General features: G+C 39.8%; 1 long non-coding RNA gene and 1 other non-coding gene across 2 annotated transcripts; both read left to right on the top strand.

Moving 5' to 3' along the window:
* The first annotated feature begins 307 nt into the window (after positions 1–307).
* LOC143266677 (uncharacterized) lies at positions 308–1,829 on the top strand. Its single transcript, XR_013041644.1, has 3 exons — positions 308–438; positions 522–671; positions 1,630–1,829. It is a non-coding gene; the product is annotated as an uncharacterized LOC143266677 (long non-coding RNA).
* A 15,464-nt stretch (positions 1,830–17,293) lies between these two features.
* On the top strand, positions 17,294–17,412 carry LOC143264026 (5S ribosomal RNA). Its single transcript, XR_013037371.1, has one exon. It is a non-coding gene; the product is annotated as a 5S ribosomal RNA (ribosomal RNA).
* Positions 17,413–24,568: the final 7,156 nt, after the last annotated feature.

Genomic DNA, 24,568 nt, shown 5'->3' with positions numbered 1-24,568 from the left:
ACTTTTAGTGCACTCACTTTCGATGCACTCACTTTCATTTCACTTGCTTCACTTTCGAAAAAAAAAAAATAATAAAAATACTAAAAAAAAATACTAATAAACTAAATAAAATTAATACTAAAAAAAAAGTAAATAACTAAATAATTTAAAAACTAAATCACTCTATACGTAGACGTAATGCAAAAAATTCCGATACGTTGCATTCGGATATTGCAGAACATGTGATGTAATATTCGTACCCATATTGAGAGTGGGTGGTGGAAATCAGTGGTAGGCGTGGAAATGAGTGACGTGTGTGAAACGATGGACACTGGTGGAAGTGAGGGATAGTGGTGGGGTGCATAGCTTCGTACCTCGGCATCGATCGACGATCCAGCATTTGCAAAGTGACCAGCGAGCATGCATAACCTCAAGAGCTTGAAGAAAGCAGTTGAAGAAGTTAGTAGTTAGCGTATGTCACGCGTACGGTGTCTTGCCAGTGTTAATTACAAATTTACAATATGTAAATTATTTATTTCTAGATGGACAACAATAAAGAGCAGGAAAAGCAGACCAAAGAGAAGGAAACAGAGGAAACAATAAAGGAGGAAAGCGAACAGCAAAAAACAGAATCAAAAATAGAGGAGGAGAAAAGGGAGCCGTCCCCACGTCCTCAAATGTCTGGAAAAAAAGTAAGTAATGTGTTTCCCATTTATTTCTTCTGATTTATTTCCCTACGATAAATTATGTATTTGCAAAAAAATTATTATAACTAGCCCGGAATCCGAACTCCTCAATCGCGACGATATACTGCTTTTAATTCATTATGAATATTATTTACATCAAAGCTTTGAGCAACCGCGGATTTTATCAATAAAATTAATTCTTCGACAGTCTTCAAAACCTTGTCCCCTATTTTATATATACATATATATATATATATATATATATATATATATATATATGTAAAGAAAGTATACTTTCTTTATTTTGGAATTGCGCGCGCTTCAAGCGGTAGAGCACGTGGGACAGAGCACGCGGTAGAGCACGTGGGAGAGCGCGTGGGAGCGCGTGGGGAAAAAGTCGTGGAATATATTAGAGGAAATAAAGACGATAATAGAGAACTTAGATTGTCGTTTTCGTATTTTAGGTAAGGATGTAAATACAATATTATAAGATTGCGATTGTATAATAATTAATAAAATTTTAGAAAACCGTATTTTAGAGAAACACATTCTAGTTTTATTAGTGTTCACCCAACGAATAACCTTATATATATATATATATATATGTAAGCCTGTGCGTGGTCGGGCTTGGCTTGGTCGCTTGTCAGCACGCGCGTGAGAGTCAGTATGTAACAAGACTCCGAGCTGCTAGCATTAATGTTATTGTATTGATGTATACAAAGGTTTGCTTTCGGCAATTGTATTTGATTCAGGTTAGTTTTAAGCTTACTTGTTTACTATAATATTTCTGGACTTCGCTAATTTGTACATATTACTAATATTACAGTTGTTTACTGCATCATATATTTGTTGATCCTTACCTCAAACTTCGTTCCTTTTGAGCTCTTTAAATTGTAACTTACATATATATATATATATAATATATACATATAGAATATTTTACATTTTCATTTTTCTGTTTCAGATGCGAAAAATACTAAAGCGTTTATTACGTTACACGCCATTGCCAAGAACCGCCGGCAGATGAGGGTACCGCGGAAGAAGAGGGTACCGCGGAAGAGGAGGGTACCGCGGAGTAGGAGGAGGAATAAACATTTCTAGTTGTACAATATACGGTGGGATACGAAATTCAAAATAAAATAATAAAAAGAAATAAATATTAGTAAATGGTGTACGGTTTCCTTTGCGTACCTCATCCCCTTTCGGTCGCGATATTCGTTTCGGATCAATTGTTAACAATGTTAATGCGTTGCTAACTTTTTTGTTTTTAATTACGTAGACGTAGACAAGTTTCGTTGAACTTTCAATTTAATTAAATTAGCAAAAATAAATGTCTGTATTGAAAAGACGGTAGTCGAATTCCTGCGTCGATCAATTACTTCTGAGATACCGCTCAATTTACGTTACAAAAAAATAAAATGTATACTTTTCTTCGTTGTTTTTCCGGTTTAAAATTTTTCACACGTACAAAAATATACTGCGTTATTAAGATATTCATAAATCAGGTTTAATTAAAATATTTTAAAGAGATCCTTCTAAAGTATCTTTCCTAAAGTGATGTAAGTGTGAACTATTTGCTTGGTCATCGGTTTGAAAATAATAAAATCGTGAAAGTGATTAGGTTCTAGGAAACATGTGTGACGAAGCAACTACGCAATATAAAAGCAAAAAGAGTTTTATTAATTTAACTAATCATTCGATGTAAGCATAACGTTTGAAACTACAAATAAATATATTTCGAATTATGTTGTGTTTAGTCTTATTTTAATTAGAAAAATGTCAAAATTGTAATAATAAAAGTTTCATATGAAAATAATGGAACATAAAAAAGCTTGACTATTACATTACGATTATCCTAGTGATATGTTATTGTTTTTTTACAATTACATTTTGCGCTCCAAAAATATGAAAGAATTGTATGATATGCGCTATGTGAAACTCAACGTTTCAGCAAAATAGGTCAAAAACTAGAAATTCGATTTTTTCCTTTTACATATGCTACCGACTGATGTATTGGGCGTTTGATTTGGCTCAATAGCACATTTGATTACCTTATTCGGCTGTATGCATTGTAACGAATCAAGAACGCAACGCTAGAAATTTTGTCGTAAGTTATCGTTTTATTTGATTTTTTATTTTTGTTTGGTTGCGCGAAATTCTTGTACATTTTCGAACATATACGACATACAGTGAATATTCTACAGGGTGTCCGCGCCAAAGTGTTACACCTTAATATCTCATGAACTATTGATGTCACGAAAAAGTGCTTATATGGAAATTGCAGGGTAAAAGAGGCCCTATGTTTTGGCAGAAGCAAAATTTTTTTATTGTTATTAATGTAAAAGATATGATGGTGAAGTTTCGTTTTTTTAAATGGAACTATAATTTTTTCTCGATCAGGCGATAGTGCTTTTCAAGACGAATTCATCAAGGTTTTATGTACTTACCCGATTTTTATTAGTTTTCGAGATATAACGCTTAGAAATTTACTGATTTTCAGCAGTGACATCTCGGTTTGACGAGTAAGTCATAAAAACGTTCTTATTGTTACGGTAAGTGCCGCTGGTTTGACTCTGCCTGCCGAAACAGATAGGCGGGGTGTATGGTCAAAATGGCAGGTCCGAAGAGTAAGAAACGTGAAAAGTATTGTCCATTACGGTTTAAGTTTTCCGTATCGAAGATGATATTAATTGTAATTTGGAAGGTTGGGACATTTATTTAAATGTTTCAGTACAAGGTAGGTATAAAGACAATTTAACAAAAAATAATATGCAAAAAATTTATTCCACGTGCTTTCCGCTATTTGAAATACAAGTTTGTATACGTTTTACAAATTCGTTCTCGACGTTTTCCATAATTTCGCACGGGATATTTACGCATGCATTGTGTATTCTATTTTTCAAGTCAGTTATATTGTTAAATTGTCTTTATACCTACCTTGTACTGAAACATTTAAATAAATGTCCCAACCTTCCAAATTACAATTAATATCATCTTCGATACGGAAAACTTAAACCGTAATGGACAATACTTTTCACGTTTCTTACTCTTCGGACCTGCCATTTTGACCATACACCCCGCCTATCTGTTTCGGCAGGCAGAGTCAAACCAGCGGCACTTACCGTAACAATAAGAACGTTTTTATGACTTACTCGTCAAACCGAGATGTCACTGCTGAAAATCAGTAAATTTCTAAGCGTTATATCTCGAAAACTAATAAAAATCGGGTAAGTACATAAAACCTTGATGAATTCGTCTTGAAAAGCATTATCACCTGATCGAGAAAAAAATATAGTTCCATTTAAAAAAACGAAACTTCACCATCATATCTTTTACATTAATAACAATAAAAAAATTTTGCTTCTGCCAAAACATAGGGCCTCTTTTACCCTGCAATTTCCATATAAGCACTTTTTCGTGACATCAATAGTTCATGAGATATTAAGGTGTAACACTTTGGCGCGGACACCCTGTATATACGCAAATCTTTCGGGTCTGAGGTTTTGCGTATATCGTAAAGGTGCAGTGAATATTCTATATACGCAAATTTTTCGGGTCTGTGGTTTTGCGTATATTGTAAAGGTACTACTGTATCGGCTTGGGTTTTTTTCCGTGACCGTTATTAGCAACGGTCATGCGAGGTACTTTTGGGGGATAGGAAATTTCCCAAAAACCGTTACACGGGGCGATTCGCTGTTGTTTTATAGGGGTACGCGTGGCAACAAGCCTCGTGGCATTATGAATCGCGCCTCTTGACCGAACACACGCGCAACGAAGAGATACGTTTATTAATAAATTATTATTGTTCTTATTAAATAGTTAACAAAAATTTATTTTTACCAAAACCTAAAGACACTCCTAATGCAAAAATATAACTTTTTTATTTCTGATTTTTTTCTTTTGAAATTTTTTCCATCATATTTGTAACATTTTTCTCATTAAAATGAGACCAAACACGACATACTTCGGGACATATTTACTTGTAATTTCAAGTGTTACGCGTACATCGATGATTTTACTCTAATAAGATATTGCAAGTAAATATAACTCAAATTACGTCGTGTTTGGTCTCATTTTAATCAGGAAAACGTCACGAATATGATGGAAAAAGTTATATAAAAAAATGGATGAAAAATAAAAAAATTAGCAATGCTCAAGTATTGCAAACAATCGAACAGACTTTTGATCTTTGCCGACTGCCACGATCGTAGCGTCTCTTTCTTTTTGACTCGCTATCCTCTTCGACGTGAGAAACTTTTATCGTCAATTAAACCAGTAACTATAGTCCAAATTATATCGTGTTTGGTCTCATTTTAATGGGAAAAATGTCAAGAATTAATTGGTAAAAGTTTGACAACGAAAAAGTCAAAAATAAAAAAGTTTCGATTCCCGGTAACCGAGATCGCACTTCTTTTTCTCTCTGAGAAATAAGATCCGACGATACTGATGAAATTGAGATTTTACTTTGCCTTGGTATACAGGGTTTGTCCAATAAGTTGTCGGGACTGATTTTTTGCTGCTAGTTTGGAAGGTCAGGGAGCAATCTTTATTGACTAGATCGATGCAGGAGGTTGTTATGTATAATAGAAATCAAGGTTCATTTGTATTCCACCATTTGTTTTGTTTATATCGTGCTTGAAGTGGAAGCGTATTTAACGTTCGCGTCGAGATTCAAGATGCAACGAACCGTCGAGCAGCGTTGTGCTATTAAATTTTGCGTTAAGCTAAATAAATCTGCTACGAAGACATTTGATATGATTCGTCAAGCTTACAAGGACCATTTCATATCCAGAACGCGTGTTTTTGAGTGCCACAAAAAGTTGAAAGATGGCCGTGAAGACGTCGAAGACGAGCAACGCGTTGGACGACCGACGTCGTCCCGATCCGATACGAATGTCAACAAAGTGCGGGAAATTTGGAATTACGATCGCCGTTTAAGCAGTCGTTTAATTGCACAGGAATTAAATTTAGCGAAATCCACTGTTCATTCAATCGTAACCGACGATTTGCAAATGCACCATCACGACAACGCGCCGAGTCACACGTCGTTAATTATGAGACAGACACTGACGAAGCGCAACGTGACAACACTACCCCAACCATCCTACAGTCCAGATATGGCACCCTCTGATTTTTTTCTGTTCCCTCGCATTAAAAAAAGCCTTAAAGAACATCGTTTCGGGACGATTGAGGCGGTTCAAGCGGCTTCGACGAAGTGCCCGAAGAGTCTTACGCTTTCCGACTTGCAGGGAGCGTATGAACAATGGAAAACCCGCTGGCAACGGTGTATTGATGCAGGAGGGGCATACTTTGAAGATTATTAACTCAATGTACATATATCTTCAACGAATTTCATTTTAGGACATCAATCCCGATACTTACTGGACAAACCCTGTATACACTATATGCTATTAACTTTTATTTAGTCTAGCTGTAAGAATTTCGGTGCGTCTGAAATGAGATATTGAGTTGCGTTTGCGAGAGGATGTTTAGATGATCGGTTCGAATGTCGTGTTGGGTCTCCGAGTTTGAGGAATGCCTGATAAGAATAATCCCGGGCGAGAATGCGTCACCGTGCGTGGAGATGAGTAATTGTTCGTGCGAGTCAGTTCATCGCTGTTGGCGAAAGCGAATGGTCGAAGACCATCTCTGTTAATAAAGCGCGGAAAAGTTAAAGGTGGAAAATTGAATTGAATACGTGACGTGCGCAGTGGAATGCGCAGTGTCATACCTAGTACAGAAAACTGTATGCAGTTACCGACAGTTTCGTGGTTTCCTCGATGTTGTAGGTAACTCGACCGAAACCAAGAAAACTCACGACAAATACTACAAGCGCTCCAAGTGGAAAATCGTGAAACTATAATTGTACAGTGGAACCCCGTTGACAGGCGCAAATGCACGTAATCGTATTTTTCGTCTCATTTCTTCTAGAAGCGATAAATTGACAAAAAATGGACCAAGCCGACATCGTACCATTACAGTAGTGTCGGGCTGCTATCGCTTTTGGTGAGTAAATGCCTAAATTTTACGTAAAACGGAAAATACGACGCAACGTGTCTAGAGGCGGCCATCTTGATTGTCTGTCTCACGTTTACGTTTGAAGAATTTTTCGTTTCATTCAAAATGTGAGGTTTGTTGGCGTAAAATTGATAGCAGCCCGATATTGGGCATATCTACCGGTGCTAAAGCTATCCTCAGAAAGTGAATTTATGCAATTTTCGAGACGTGAAACGAAATGTACGAAATCGGACCTCTCTCTCGCACATCGCTTATACGTTGTGACGATCTGCGAATCGTCTTGAATTAGTTTTAAGCTCATATTTTGTTTATTTACATTATAATATTTTTCTTAATTATATAGAATCATTAATCGTTCTAATTAATATTCAGTATTCCGGCGAGATCTTTGTAAAATGCGTAAGATGCGTAATTATTAAGCGATGTCAGAAATTCCAGAGTCTTTAACCGTTTTGGTGCCAGAGGTTTTTAAAAATCCATGTTGAATTGTGCCATGAAGCGCGATAGCGCTTCCTTCATTTATCTGCGAATAATGCCGATCGACGCGGTCGCGCCGCTCTTTTTTTTCGTCGAAATATACCGCTCGGCGCAACTCGCGCTTTAGATTGATAGGCAATTTTTAAATATTGTTAAAAATAAACCTTGGGACTCAATGTGTTAAAGAAAGACAGCTAATTATGCAGGTTGTTTACGATTATTTGAAAGAAAATTTGTAATTACGAGAGGAAACTCTCGACAGACTCGCGACAAGAATTGACGATCGTCATCAAAAATAGCGACACGGTTCACCACAGTATGCGAACAGCGCGATCGCGCTGCGTGGCACTAAAACGGTTAAATTTCGAGTCAAGTTAAAAATTAGGTAAAGTGCAGCGTGGTTTTTCATCTCTATAAAATTCACTCATTAAATCAAAATATATTCTTCTATGTCTCTCTCCTCGGGATTTGCACGGTGACTTGCAGCGAGAGCTCACTCTCATTCTACACTCCGATCTCTGACCTCCGGACGGGTCACATCTCCGGACCCGCGCAAGGGGTCAACATATCCGGCATTTCTGACTTACAAGGGACATCACCAACGTGTCACACGCGGATTTTAATGAAATTTATATATGTTGTTGCTTTTTAAAAGTCATTTGACACGTATTTTTTTATATCTGCGGACATCCATGTTGAGGGGGTGAAAATAGCCCTCAAATTTGGGGGTTGAAAACACATTTTCTTCAATATCTCGGAAACTAGAGGGTGTAGGAAGGTGAATTTTTTTTTAAATTGTGTAGTTTTTAGTCAGGAATTTAGTTAGTGACAAAAATTTCGGGAGAAATTATTTATTTAAATAATATATTTAAAAAATGCACTTTTTTTTCAATTTTTCACCCTAAATGCAGTTCGATTTTTTTGCAGCTTTGTATACTAAACATATGGATCAAAATAGGAGATACGTGTTTTTGGAATTTTTTGTTTATTGCAATTTAGCAATAATTATTACATATACAATTTTCTTCTATTTTTTTCTTCTATTTTCATTAAAATGTTTATAACATTAATGGGATTAACATCCATACATATAAAAAAGAAATTTTACAAATGTTCAAAAAGGGAAACAATAATACAATTACCATATACTTATTCATACCCACTTTCCTGCATCAGTATATTTTGGAATAATTTTCGTAAAGAGTTTCATTGGCCATAGAAACCTATGTTCCGTAAAGCGACGACTGGTACCGCAGCGGATTTATACCTGCCCGTAGAGACCTTCCCTGGCTACCGATGGCACAATAAACATCTGATATTGTCTAATTGTTAAAAACGTAACAGATTATCGCATAAAAAGGGCTGACTCTCTTCGAAAACAAATCTCAACTCAATTCTCCGTAAAAAGTAGAAGAAAATTGTATATGTAATAATTATTGCTAAATTGCAATAAACAAAAAATTCCAAAAACACGTATCCCCTATTTTGATCCATATGTTTAGTATACAAAGCTGCAAAAAAATCGAACTGCATTTAGGGTGAAAAATTGAAAAAAAAATGCATTTTTTTAATATATTATTTAAATAAATAATTTCTCCCGAAATTTTTGTCACTAACTAAATTCCTGACTAAAAACTACACAATTTAAAAAAAAATTCACCTTCCTACACCCTCTAGTTTCCGAGATATTGAAGAAAATGTGTTTTCAACCCCCAACTTTGAGGGCTATTTTCACCCCCTCAACATGGATGTCCGCAGATATAAAAAAATACGTGTCAAATGATTTTTAAAAAGCTACAACATATATCAATTTCATTAAAATCCGCGTGTGACACCTTGGTGATGTCCCTTGTTAGTCTAATTTTATTTTTCGACAATTCGGACTTAGTCTCATTTTATTTTTCGGCGATTCCGACTTAGTCTCATTTTATTTTTCGGCAATTCGGAGTTAGTTTTATTTCAATTTCTTATTCTCTGGACTTAGATTTATTTCTATTTTCTATCCTTCGGACTTACAATTAGTCTCATTTTCATTTTCCAGTATTCGAACTTAGTTTATTTCATTATTCGTACTTTTCTTAGTCTCATTCTATTCTTCGAGCATTCGGACTTAGATATTTTCCTTCTTTTTCTTCGATTCCGATTCAGATTCATTTCAAATTCCCCGTTCGGCACTTAGAATATTTCTTCGTTCCTTTGGTCGGAACTTAGAATTATTTCGTTTTGGACTTTGAATATTTTCTTAAATTCAATTCAGACTTAGAATTATTTTTCGTCTTGCGACTCAGGAGTTAGAATTTAATTGCATCATATATTCTTGTATTTAGAATTAATTTGCGTTACCGAGCGATCTTAGAATTAATTTGATTTTTGTAATACTCATATTATTATTTTTCCAATATATATATATTGTAAATTGGAAATATCTCTTACTTATTTCGCATCCTTTTATCTCGCGTTCTAGCCGTCACGATAATTTCAATCTTCCATCAAATGGTTTCGTCTCGTTGCATTTATTTCGAATCTTCAGTAAATCAGTTCGTGAATCATTGCCCATTTTAAAGGTAAAATAAAGTGAAGAATTAGATAGAGTCACGCTTGTTAAATTACGAACGCGGAGAACTAAATACGTGTTTGCGACTCTCGGCTGCTCTTCCTAGTTCAATCCTTTCCTTTACAAAAGTCTCGGTGGTGTCTGGACGAGCCGCACGCTTTTTTCCTTGCACCCAAACAAGGGCTCTGGTGACTGGACGCGCCGCACATTGCCCTTGTCCTCTCGATTACTTGAGGGTCATAAACGCGGGTTACGCAGTCGACCCAGTAATAGGATTTATTAGCCGATTGGGCAGTAGTGGATCACCACTTTATTTTATTCTATTTCGCATTTGTTCAAGCACGGTTTTGTTCCTGTAATTTAAATTAATTATTAACGACATACAGCTGCGCGAAACAAATATTATCCGATCTATTCGTCCGGTCAACAAGTCGCATCGGGCGAAACCTGAAACCGCTTTATCGTCACGCTCTTCGACGCTCGCCGACTTAGGCGTTTCAAAATCTAAACAAAACTCTTCAACAGTCGCCACGAAGTCTGTCGGTTCGTGGAATCTTTACGTCATCGATCTCGAACCATCTTACCCGTCTCTGGAAAATATTCCACCTTTGGACCCTAGATACAACCTTTATCGCGTAAAAACGTTTACAGCGGCGCAAAAATTTCTGCCGTACAATTCTCACCCGAGGGAGTCCCGGTCGGAACGTCGGACGGAAGTGCCGCGTGGCCGAAAGCCTGTTCAAATCCATTTTTAATCCCACAAAATTTATTTTTCATAATCCTTATCACGCCAGGACGTGACAACGTGCATGCGCCGCCACGTGTTAGTGTACACACACAGTTACTGCGGGATCCTGCCCTTAACTGGCTTAGGGATATATACATATTGATTAAAGCTAATGCTTTTCTGTCCTTTTTTAACTATTCGGCTTGATTCGCGTCCATTTTTACTTCACTGTCGTCAACATAAGACCACAAATCATTGAAAACTAAATCATTGAAAAATACACTTTTCATGTGTATCTTCCAGAGTTCATAATTGCCTTCTGTTAACACATTGTTGACCGGTCACGAGTTAACTCGTGTTTTTATGGCCGAACGTTGCTGACCGGCCACGAGTAAACTCGTGATGCGTTTTTTTTTCGCATCGCTGTTGTTTTCTCTGTTGGCGACCATACAGTGCAGTTGTTGGTCAGTATAACACAAGCTGTTTCTCTCGATTATAAGACCCGCCAAATCTTTTGTTGTAAAAAATATTTAATAATTAAAAAATTTTTAAAAAACGATGATGGAACGTAATGAAGAATCCTTCAATGAATTATACGCGGATGCTTTTTCTGATTGTCCGAGTGATTGTGAATCAAATTGTGGTAACTGTGAAAATGATACTGTATCAGAAGATAGCGACTGTGATATCAGGCCACCAAAATATCAAAAAAGAAATATAATAGCATCAGATAGTGACGACGATTTGGAAGAAGAGTGGAACGAACATGATATTACACCAAACTTACAGAATTATTTAAATATTCCTGGTGCAACTATTGAATTTGGTGACGCGCCGACTATCAGTGAAGTAACGGCTTTATTTTTTGATAGTGGTTTTTTTGATTTAGTCGTTACGCAGACCAATTTGTACCATTCTCAAATGAAAGAGGTACATAAAATTTCTGCAAAAACGGTATCATGGACGGAAGTTACCACTAATGAAATAAAAAAATTTCTTGGATTACTAATATTGATGGGCCAAACCAGAAAATCTCATTGGAGAAATTATTGGTCAACGGATCCTTTAGTTGAAACACCAATATTTCGAGCAACTATGTCCAGAATGCGATTTGAACAAATTCTTACATTTTTTCATTTAAATGATAATACGCAACATACATCTCCCAAAGACAGACTTTGCAAAATTAGACCACTTTTGAATTATATTATTCCAAAATTTCAGTCCCTATATACACCCAAGCAGGAGTTAGCTCTAGACGAAGCAATGGTACCATACAGAGGACGCATCAGCTTTAGGACATACAACCCAGCGAAGATAACAAAATATGGAATTTTGATCAGAATGCTTTGTGAAAGTGAGAGTGGGTATATATGCAACTTCGAGATCTATTCGGGGCAAGGCAAAAAGCTGCAAGAAACAATATTGTCTGTGTTGGAGCCGTATCTTGGTCAGTGGCATCATATATATCAAGACAATTATTATAACAGTGTATCTACAGCCGAAATATTACTCAGAAAAAAAACACTAGTGTGTGGTACCATACGGGAAAACCGTGGCTTACCAAAGATCCTGATAGAAAAATGCAAAAGTCTGCACAGAGGAGAAATGACTTTTTTACGGAAGGGACCTGTTATCCTTATTGCTTGGAAGGATAAAAGAATAGTACGGATGATATCAACTATTCATGATGCTTCGAAAAATCGAAAAAAAAATTATATAGACGGTACAATCAAACCAACTTGCATATTGCAATACAATAAATATATGAAAGGGGTAGATCGTGCAGATCAGTACTTGGCAAACAGCAATATTTTACGAAAAACTGTAAAATGGTACAAAAAATTAGCATTTTTTCTGATAAACTGCACCTTGTTTAATGCTTATAAACTGTACTGTACCTATCTTTTTTTTTTTTTTTTTTTTTTTTTTTTATTTAGGAGGACAGAAATCCAGTAACAGACATCTGGGAAGATAGTGCAGATAGTGTGAGACTCCCGCTTCCGGCGCCCCTAGAAGAGGGGCGGTTTCCACGGCCTACTCACTAAAACCGTCTCCCGCCCCCGCTACGCGGGGGTTGGCGGCAACCCGCCAGGCTTCCTTACCGGATGGGGCATAGTGTACCTGGTCTAGGTCATCGCTCGCAGTTGTGGAAGAAAGACTACCCCCCCCCCTCGCGTGTGTGTTCCATGTGTGGAGACTGGATGCTCTCAACCAAAGGCTTTTGGCCCTAGGGGCTGCGTCAAGATCTAGGGGAGCTCCCGGGCAAAATGCGCTGACCTCCAGCTGACCTTGTAACGCCCCCTCGGCACCGCCTCCCGGTGGGCTCGAGCATACGGTAAAACCGCGACCTCCTCCACCATTTCCCACCTAAGTGTCGATCTGTAGTCTATTTTCTACTGCCTATCCCCTGCGTATTGCCTGTCGCTCATATTTCGTTTCCGTATTTCCGCCCCCGCCCCCTCGATCGCCGATTAATAGGTAGATATCTCCGCGCTTTACAATCTTTCCTTCCCTATGCCTAATTAACGCTATTCGTTTCTACTCTTGCCTCTGTTTCGCCCCCCCCCCCCCCCCCGCGCTGTTTCTTTCCTGCTCCCCCTATTTGTTCATATGCGATTCCCTGTGCGCGTCATCAATACTAATACCGTCGCTGTTAGACCTAATGAAGTAATATAATGAATAAGTATGTAAATAACAGCAGATAGATAAATATATAATAAGTGACACGTAAAATGTACATATAGAGTATAAATATATAGTATGAGATAATATATGTGTAACGTATTCTAATATTCCTCTCATCCCCGCCCCCTGCGCAAATTCGTTGATATTTGCTCGCATGATTGCGTTTCCGCCCCGCGCCTAATTTCGACTTCCGCTTCTCGCTTAGGACTCCGCTTATCTCTTTTTCCCCTTTTCGCTGCCCGCTTTTCCCCTTTTGTTCCTACTTCGCCCCAGTCTTTCTCCACAACGCTACATGAGCCCATTGCTCTCGGTATTTATTTCTTTTCTCTCTTCCAGCACTTTCCCTCGGTTCTCAATCCGTCCCCTAATGGTGCTGTGACCAGGCTGACGACTGGGTCCCTAATTGAATCAGCAGTTGATCAGAAGGATCCTCTGCTCAGTTTAATCTCTCTCCCTCCTCTCCCCCGCTCAGTCGGTCCCCGTTTTGTGCCCCCTAATGGTGCTATGACCAGGCTGACACCGGTTTCCTCCTTTGCAAGTTTGAGTCGTTCGATCGACCATGTCTTGTTTTCTCCTTCTTCTCTTCCGCCGATCCCACTCGGTCCCCATTGTCGCCCCCTAATGGTGCCATGACCAGGCTGACGACTGGGTCCCTAGTTGAATCAACAGTTGATCAGAAGGGTGCTTTGCTCAATTGACCTCTCTCCCTCCTCTCCCCCGCTCAGTCGGTCCCCGTTTTGTGCCCCCTAATGGTGCTATGACCAGGCTGACACCGGTTTCCTCCCTTGCGGGTTTGAGTCGTTTGATCGGTCGTTTCTATTTTTGTTTCGCCGCTTCTTCTGCTCCTGCTCTTCCTCTTCTCCCTCTCGCTGTCCTCTTGCTTCTTTCCCTCCTCTTGCCGTTACCTCTTCTCCCTCTCGCTGTCCTCTTACTTCTTCCCCTCCTCTTGCCGTTTGAAAAGCGCGCCATGCCTCCGCCGTCTTGCTTGCTGCCGCATCCTTTCGCTTCACCCTTTAGGGCCGCTCTCCAAGTGCTTGCAGCGTTCCTTCCTTCGCCATGCTGGATATTCTCAATGCGACCCCTTTGCTCCACCATCGCTGTGAGTTCGGAGTTTCCAGGGTGCTGGACGTTTTCCGCAGTTCTTCCAACACTTTTCCACCATTTACCCGCTTTGCACTGTTCCTCTGCACTCGCGCACGTGGTCACGTATATTCCCCTGTACCCGCAACACTTCCAGCACTTCACTGCACTCCCATAACACTTTCCCAACACTACACCGAATTAATTGCCTATCTGTTAATTATTTATTATTTATTAATTATTTATTATTTATTTATTTATTTATCTACTAATCACTTCACTATTTATAAATAATTTATTCGTTAATTATTAATTAATTAATATTATTATTATTATTATTATTAATCTTATTCACTTCATTTATTTATTAATTAATTACTTCCTTCCTTCACTTCGTTCCGTGTCGTCTCGCCTCTTCCTCTTCCCCTCCTCACTGTCTTCTTGCTTCAACCTATCCGCTTACCATTTGAAAAACGTGCCATGTCTCCGCCATCTTGCTTGTTGCCGCGTGCCTCCGCTTCACCCTTAGGCCTCGTCCCTAAGGGCCGCTCTCCATGCGCTTGCGGCGATCCTTCCTCCGCCATGTTGGATGTTTTCTTACCGGCCTTTACGCTCTACGCTTTCCCTCGCGCGGAGATACCCACGTGTTCGTACGATATATCGAAGCATGCTCGACCGACGCCATTATTTATTTACTATCAAATCATGAAAATACGAAAATAGCCAAAACTAATCACCGCGTGCATTCAATATGCCTCATTCGCCCTTTCCCGCACTCTAAATCCCTAATGACATTCACATTATTAATTAATTAATTTAATTTCTGCGACTTTCTCTCGCAACTTCGACATGTCGCACGACCACGTGTTCGCACAAGTCCTTCTTCGAGGGCAACTTTCACCCTTAAATTGCACTATTTTCACTCGCGATATATAAAAATAATCGTGTTTTAGTCGCGCACATATTTATTTTATTCCGCGGTCGGCTCGAACACTCGTTTCCTCGCTTTCGATTACTCATGGGTTTGCACCCCATGCTTTCCCTCGCGTCGTGTGGAGGTCGCCATTACCGAAATTTCGATTTTTATTTATAAATTCATTATTTCACCTCCGATTTTTACCCTGTATATAAACCTCGCAATGTACAAAAAGGTTCAGGAAGAGTCTAGTACTGATTGTTAGTCGATCTAATAAAGTTGTTCGAGTTTTCTTATAATAAAGTGTTGTAAATTCTCCTGGAATCCAACAATGCTTTCGATGCTAAAAAGAGTCTCAATTTCTTATTTGTCTCATTTCTATGGTGCAGAACGAATTCAGAGAGTTCTTCGATATGTTTCAAGTGTTTGTAAACTGTTGATGAAATGTTTAGGTTCCCTCAATGGAGATAAGAATGGAGGTACCGCTATGCACTCGACAGCTTCGGTTTAGTTCGTCTGTAGCTTCTTTTCCGTCGAGACACGAGTTCCAAACGAGAATTATCAATCGAAAAACGTTAAAGTATTCTGATTTTTGCAGAATAAAAATCGAGTTTAGTTTCTGTTGCAGATACTTAAATAACTTTTATGTAACACGAATACATATTTCGCACGTGCCTGGATACTTTTGAGCAGTAGTGTATATGCGGTCTTAGTCCACACGGATGACTTTCACTAAACGCATATATGCGTCCATAGAGCTCAAAGGGTTAAATCGAAATACCGAAATTTGGAACCTTCCAACCCTAAAATTTGGAAGCTCGGTTGTGATACTGGTTCAACTACAATTAACTTCATTCTCTCACCGAAGGTATCAATCTGACTTCGATTAACACGTTCACGCCGGGGTGACCCACCGGTGGGTCACGCTTGACTGTTCTGAGGGGCGGTGTGACCCACCGGTGGGTCACACTTAATTGTCCCGTGGGGCGACGTGCATCACAGTTGGGTTTTCAAAAAATAAGTTTATTTTATTTTTTGTCAACATTATAAACAAAAATTGAGTATTATAAGCATTAAAATTCAATATTTTAAATTGATAACAATTATTTATTTATAAGCTTGCAACTTTTTAAAATATTCTAAACATAATGCGGGCTGGCCCTTACAACTTTTACAATATGTTCTTGCTTTTTTACTTTCTTTCGCGGCGTATAATTTACCTTGTATTTTCGATAATTGTTTGTAACATTCGTTACATCGTTTTCTTGTTTTTCTGACAGCCGCTTTGAACGATTGTAGAAAATGTGCGTGTTTTCTTGACCGTTTTTTCTTTTCTATTTCACCTTCTTCGATTTCTCTGTGAAAAATTCAAAAATGAAAAGTGCTAACCACCTCTATAGAAGAAAATATAATTTTACCTACCTTTACACTTGATGCAAGAAATGTGCGTTCCGAAATGTCAAAACGGTTTTGATCTCGTATTTAGCGCGTTCGAAGTTTCGAAGGAGCAACAATGTCGCTCCGCCCCACGAAGCGTAACGAAAATATTCGTACCGGCGCGGCGTGAACGTGTTAAGACCACTCGTACAGCGAAATTTCAAGCATCAGTTGTCACTACAAAAGGTTGCAGGTAAAAATGAAAATTCCATTTTTTCCGTATTTTATACTTACTAGTATACTTTTCACATAAAAAATTATAGAAAGATACAACAACTTTTAACCAGACAAATTAACAAAAAAGTGTCATTTTTTAATATATTATTTAAATATATGCGAATTTTATAAATTCATTTGCAGAGTTGGATTCCGCATTAAAAATACACATCTTTTCAATGTAAACCATCCCTCCAGCTCTACTGGTTCCCGAGATATTCAATAAAATGTGATATTCACCCCCACTTTAGGGGATACTTTCACCTCCTTAACATGAATATCGGCAGCTAAAAAAAAATACGTGTCGAATATTTTTTCGAGAACTACATTATATCCAGGTTTCATTAATCTCTGAAATTATCACTTTGGGATGGTCCCTTGTCAGTAATTTATTGAGCAAAGTTTCCATTCTTCCTTCATTATTCTTCTTATTTATGTTAGAAAGGAAATAAAAAAGAATAACTTTCGTACAGGGGGTATACACTGGAAAACAAATTTTTCACCATTTGTTATCAGCCAACGGCCATACTAGTCAGGATATACCGGTTCTCGTCCGATCACCGAAGTCAAGCTGAGTTGGGCGCGGATAGTACTTGGGTGGGTGACCGCTTGGGAACTCCGCGTGCTGTTGGCTTTTTTCGTTTTTTTTCTGTTCTTGAATAAAAAGTACAAATAATTGTATTCGTTTAAAGCATTTTTTACTCTGCTTAACACTTTATTGACCGGTCGTTTTTGAGGCTGCCAGTCACTAAGTACCGGCTGAGTCGCGCGCGCACTTACTCCCAGTACCGGCTAAATTTTCGCTATTCATTGTGTTGTGCTTATTCCTTTTGTTTCAAAGGAATGTAATTTTATTGATATTTATACTTTATTTTGCATTTATTTTATATAATAAAGGGCCGTATAAACTAACATTCATAAAATAAATTCAAGGTAACAGTAATTCAATTTTTCAACAAGCGTTGGCAATCGAAAAGCCTATTAATAGGCTAGCAGTCGACAAGCGTTGGCAATGAAAAAGCCGATAAATAGGCTAGCGGTCGATAAACGTTGGAAATCAAAAAGCCGATTAATAGGTTAGCGGTAGATAAAGTGTTAAAATACCAGCGGTTACAACCCCAAGCGCAGCGACGAAGCATGATTATGACTCTGACCGTGACCGCGACCCTTCAAAAAAATCTGTCCCAACACAACTACCCTAACCCCGGTAAATTGGCGACGGACACAATTGCGAACAAATATCATTAATTCATTAACGAAATCGACTACTTAACCCTCCTTCCTCTTAACCCATTCGAGATGACGATTTTTTTCGAACACGGTCCCCAGGAGCGAAGCTCTTTTTCTCTTTATATTATTCATTTTTAATAAAAAAAAAACTAGATTACTTAGAATATTTTCATTGCGTGGAGCGGATTGAACACCATGTGTGTAATATAAGGTGATATAAGGTTTTACCTCGATAACAATTTTATTCAGAATAATTGATAATTACTCATTACTACTGTTGCACACCTGGTGTGCAACCGGTCTTATAGTCTTGGAAATCAATTGCACACACGGTGTGCAATCGGTCTCGAATGGGTTAACTAAATCAAAATCAATACTGAACGTCATCGATAATTTACTGAAAAACCACAAAGCTCTAATAATCACAAAGAACACGATAATAAACGCAACCGTGCACACGATACAACACAGAACAGGAACCAGTCGACATCAAGTTAGATATGACCAGGTCCCAACATCGAAGAGGTCAGGCGTTGGCTGTCGTGGCGAGCGCACGTGTTCGGGGGTCGCTCCGCGATAAATTACAATTTTGGTGGGAAAAAGTGGTTTAAGTGTGATAAATAATGTTGTGAAGTGAGGGGAGACCGTGGGGGAAGTGGGCGGTGAAATTTTGTGAAAATCGAAAGTGGAATAGTGAAGTTATAAATAAAAAACGAAATTTCGGTAATGGCGACCTCCACGCGACGCGAGGAAAAGCATGGGGTGCAAACCCATGAGTAATCGAAAACGAGGAAGCGAGTGTTCGGTTCGGAGTGTTCGGATCGACCGCGGAATAAATAAATATGTGCGCGACTTAAATACGATTATTTTTATATATCGCGAGTGAAATAGTGCAATTTAAGGGTGAAAGCTGCCCTCGAAGAAGGACTTGCGTGAACACGTGGTCGTGCGGCATGTAGAAGTTGCGAGAGAAAGTCGTAGAAATTAGATTAATTAATTATAAAGCAAATGTCATTAGGGATTTAGAGTGCGGGAAGGGGCGAATGAGGCATACTGAATGCACGCGGTGATTGGTTTTGGCTATTTTTGTATTTTCTTGATAGTAAATAAATAATGGCGTCGGTCAAGCATGCTTCGATATATCGTACGAACACGTGGGCATCTCCGCGCGAGGGAAAGCGTAGAGCGTAAAGGCCGGTTCACAAACATTCAACATGGCCTGGGAAGAGTCGCTGCAGGCGCATGGAGAGCGGCCCTTAAGGACGAAGCCTAAAGGCGAAGCGAAGGCACGCGGCAACAAGTAAGATGGCGGAGGAAGGATCGCCGCAAGCGCTTGGAGAGCTGCCTTCAGGGACGAAGCCTATGGGCGAAGCGGAGGCACGCGGCAACAAGCAAGATGGCGGAGACATGGCGCGTTTTTCAAATGGTAAGCGGACTGGCTGAAGCAAGAAGACAGGGAGGAGGAAAAGAGGAAGAGGCGAGATGACACGGAACGAAGTGAAGGAAGGAAGAAATAAATTGATTAATTAATTAATAAATAAATGAAGTGAAGTGAATGAGATTAATAATAATAATAATAATAATAATAATAATATTAATTAGTTCATAATTAACGAATAAATTATTATAAATAGTGAAGTGATTAGTAGGTTAATATATTAATAAATAATAAATAATAAATAATTAACAGATAGGCAACTAACTCGGTGTAGTGTTAGGAAAGTGTTGTGAGAGTGCAGTGAAGTGCTAGGAGTGTTGCGGGTACAGGGGAATATACGTAACCACGTGCGCGAGTGCAGAAGGACAGTGCAAAGCGGGAAAATGACGGAAAAGTGCTGGAAGAACTGTGGAAACGCTCCAGCACTTTGGAAACTCTGAAGACACAACGATGGTGGAGAAAAGGGGCCGCACTGAGAATAACCAGAATATCCAGCATGGCGAGGGAAGGAACGCTGCGAACACTTGGAGAGCGGCCCTAAAGGGTGAAGCAAAAGGATGCAGCAACAAGCAAGACGGCGGAGGCACGGCGCGCTTTTCAAACGGCAAGAGGAGGGGAAGAAGTAAGAGGACAGCGAGAGGGAGAAGAGGTAACGGCAAGAGGAGGGAAAGAAGCAAGAGGACAGCGAGAGGGAGAAGAGGAAGAGCAGGAGCAGAAGAAGCGGCGAAACAAAAATAGAAACGACCGATCAAACGACTCAAACCCGCAAGGGAGGAAACCGGTGTCAGCCTGGTCATAGCACCATTAGGGGGCACAAAACGGGGACCGACTGAGCGGGGGAGAGGAGGGAGAGAGGTCAATTGAGCAAAGCACCCTTCTGATCAACTGTTGATTCAACTAGGGACCCAGTCGTCAGCCTGGTCATGGCACCATTAGGGGGCGACAATGGGGACCGAGTGGGATCGGCGGAAGAGAAGAAGGAGAAAACAAGACATGGTCGATCGAACGACTCAAACTTGCAAAGGAGGAAACCGGTGTCAGCCTGGTCATAGCACCATTAGGGGGCACAAAACGGGGACCGACTGAGCGGGGGAGAGGAGGGAGAGAGATTAAACTGAGCAGAGGATCCTTCTGATCAACTGCTGATTCAATTAGGGACCCAGTCGTCAGCCTGGTCACAGCACCATTAGGGGACGGATTGAGAACCGAGGGAAAGTGCTGGAAGAGAGAAAAGAAATAAATACCGAGAGCAATGGGCTCATGTAGCGTTGTGGAGAAAGACTGGGGCGAAGTAGGAACAAAAGGGGAAAAGCGGGCAGCGAAAAGGGGAAAAGAGATAAGCGGAGTCCTAAGCGAGAAGCGGAAGTCGAAATTAGGCGCGGGGCGGAAACGCAATCATGCGAGCAAATATCAACGAATTTGCGCAGGGGGCGGGGATGAGAGGAATATTAGAATACGTTACACATATATTATGTCATACTATATATTTATACTCTATATGTATATTTTACGTGTCACTTATTACATATTTATCTATCTGCTGTTATTTACATACTTATTCATTATATTACTTCATTAGGTCTAACAGCGACGGTATTAGTATTGATTACGCACACAGGGAATCGCATATGAACAAATAGGGGGAGCAGGAAAGAAACAGCGCGGGGGGGGGGGGGGGGGGGACCGAAACAGAGGCAAGAGTAGAAACGAATAGCGTTAATTAGGCATAGGGAAGGAAAGATTGTAAAGCGCGAAGATATCTACCTATTAATCGACGATCGAGGGGGCGGGGGCGGAAATACGGAAACGAAATATGAGCGACAGGCAATACGCAGGGGATAGGCAGTAGAAAATAGACTACAGATCGACACTTAGGTGGGAAATGGTGGAGGAGGTCGCGGTTTTACCGTATGTTCGAGCCCACCGGGAGGCGGTGCCGAGGGGGCGTTACAAGGTCAGCTGGAGGTCAGCGCATTTTGCCCGGGAGCCTCCCCTACCCAACCGCAGCACAGACCTGTCCCGCAGACTTCTCTCCTGCTTCAGGCCGGTGTTCTTCTCTCGTTTGATGCTCCTCCAGTCGGAGCCAGACGATTCGCCGCCAGAGTTGACCGATGTCGCCTCTGCGGCGCTTGGCCCAGCTGATGGGCCCGAATCCCCGATGTCTATCCTAGGCAAGGAGATGCTTCTTATCTTAACCGGTGTCCTTAGGATGTCGGTACATCTCACGATCGGCTGGTTAGTGGACACCGCCGCAATCCTCCTCTTGTCCGTGACCTTTCCCTTCTTATTCTCGGTTTTTTGGCTGTTTTTTAAGCTGTCGACCGCAGCCGGGCAAGCCTAAATACTCGGGGGAGTCAGCAGGTACCCCCGAGGGAACCGTTCGAGACTGCACCTGTTTAACGTCTGGGCAGTCATGCACCCCTCGGCACGGTTGGCCTTTACACCTTGGGTTCAGACGTGACTCCTCGCTTCCGCCGCCCCTGTCTTCAATCCTCGGTGCGAACCTTACCGGCTTGGGAGGTCCTACCAGGGTCTGAAGATCCCGCCGGCATCGCCTCGCACTTCACAGGACTTACTTGAGAACGACGAGAACACCCTCTTTTAGTGGACTCGTAAGACAGGCAGGGGTTACCATGGCCGCCCCGCGGCTACACAGCGGATTGTTTATAGAGGTTTACTCCTCGCGGGCCGGTCGGTGAACCGTTTCGCTACGGACGAATTCTACGCTGCGGTACTCCCGCAGAAAGGGCCGCCGCGCCACAAGTGTGCACTTGCGGAAGAACTAAAGTCGCCTGTACGTTCGATACCGCTGCATCTTATCCGCAGTGATTGTAGTCGCTAGTAGAAAGGAAAAGGTTAACAAATTATTAAATACCAAATTATCACATAACAATATATTGTTTTCAATTACCATATAATGCCAATAAAAAATATAACTTAATAATGTAATTTCGTATGAAACGTTTCGAAACACGGGCATACACAAAGTCCAACGTCGCATATTTTACATTGGTAATGCGTTTGTTTTTGCACACCATTTTTAGAACAAACAATACACTTTCTCAATCCGCTTTTTCGCTTTGTTTACGTACTAGTATAAATCGCCGGGAAGTCAGTCTAAAGGGATATTTATCTTGAGATCTCTGACCGCTTTGTCTCAAATTCTCTGTACGATATTTTTCTAAAATTTGTCGGATCAATTCGAGGTGAAACACGGCAATAGAAATATTTTTGTGCGTTTTGTATTTGTACAAGCAATATGTATTCCACACGGCAATATCCAATAAATGAAAAAAGTACTTTTTATACCACTTCATCGATTTTTTAATGGATTGAATGGAACTAATAATCATATCGCATTTGTCAACAGCGCCCGCTGAAGAATTATAATCCACTATACATTTTGGTTTGCGTATAAATTCGTCAGTTTTATAATTTCTCTTTCCTGTACTTATTAATTCAGTAGTATGGAGAGTGGATAACATGAAAACTTTTTTTTTGTCACGCCATTTAAGAGCCAGCAAATTATCAGTTGTTTCAAACTCAACTTCGCCTATATTTAATTTTTTATTCAATACAGGCATCCCTTTTCGCCTTTGTTTTACAGTGCCGCACGCATTTGTTGCATTTATATGTGATAGTCGGTAAACTAGAGTACGATTGACGAACAATTGGTGTCGCTGCGAACGTCACGATACCGATCTACGTGCGTAATTAGGCGGTCCTCGATGAGCACGCTTCACGTAAACATGTACAAATTATTTTTCGCTTGTATTAATTAATTTTTCCTAAGTATATTTTATTGTGCATTTATCACATACTGCGTCTATTATTCCAACAATATGCAATAAATTAAAAAGTGCAGGGCTGCTGTAAAAATTGTCCACATACAACGTGTGGCATTTTCCCAAATATGGCTTTAAAAGCGTCAGAACGATGTTTCCAGTTTTGTCAATTTCTGGTGTGTCCTCTGTTATGCGTGTTTCACTGCGCGTATAGTATGTTATGTTTTAATGCCAAATCGGCTTCTTCTTAGATATGGTATGTATTGCTTTTAACACGTTGAGTGCTACGCCGATCCCTAGGGACCCGGCAGGTGGATTTTCCCGTTTCTCAGCCCGGCGCCGGGTCCCTGGGGACCGACAATCGACTTTTCGTTTTTAAGGCGGCGTGGAATTCCAGGGACTGGACTGCGAAATTCTCGTTTGATCGACATATCGGTTTGCATGAGACCGGCATTGTCAAGGGTTATATAAAATTATAAATGACAATAAAAAATTTAAGTTAAAATTTAATGAAGTTTTATTAAAACATTGTAAACAAAAATGTGGCTGAGATTTGCACATATCACAGTAGGTAACTACTTTTTTCGTGTGTTTTTCTTTCCTTTTCTTCGCTATGTCGCGCCCGAGTATTTTTGCATTCGTGCTATAACATTCAGCACAGTATTTTCGCACATTATGAGCCTTTCCTTCTTTTTCCCGAAGTTTGTGGATACGTCTACTTGTACCGGCCTCAACTGGAGTTTGCTCGTGTGAATATTGTGTGAAAGCAGCTACTAATTGTTTCCGGAACATTGTAATCGATATCTTTGTCCCCGTTACACTTTGATACATATGTAACGCATTCACAACGGCAGTATTCAAAAGAAGATCGAAGGCTAATTTTCTGTACCACTTCAATGCTCTTCTAAGTGGACTGCTGTAGGAACTCATCTGATCGGATAGATCAATCGGCGTTTTTCCTTTATTATAATCAATAATAATTTTTGGTTTACAGGAAACCCCTGTTCTAGTTGTTACGTTTTCCATTTCGTTAGAATGTTTGGTCGAAAGAACTAACACATCCCTCTTGTCTTTCCACTTCATGACGGTAATTCCGTTCCTGTTTTCTTGTGCAATAACTTCTCCCCGTCGCAGTTTGGCTGTCACAACTGCCTTTGGATTTTCTTTCCGATTTGGCCGAAGGGTACTAATCAAATGCATATTCTTTGATATTAATTTGTTTGCTAAATCTACACTCGTATAATAATTATCTGTACATAAAGTATGGCCTCTTTCAAACAAATCTTCACACAAATTCAGAACAACATTTGTAGGTGTTATATTTTCTTTGTCCAATG

Source organism: Megachile rotundata, chromosome 2, assembly GCF_050947335.1.
Source record: "Megachile rotundata isolate GNS110a chromosome 2, iyMegRotu1, whole genome shotgun sequence".
Classification (NCBI taxonomy): Eukaryota; Metazoa; Arthropoda; class Insecta; order Hymenoptera; family Megachilidae; genus Megachile; species Megachile rotundata.
Note: the sequence above shows the minus strand (reverse complement) of the source record. Positions and strands in the feature narration are given on the sequence as shown.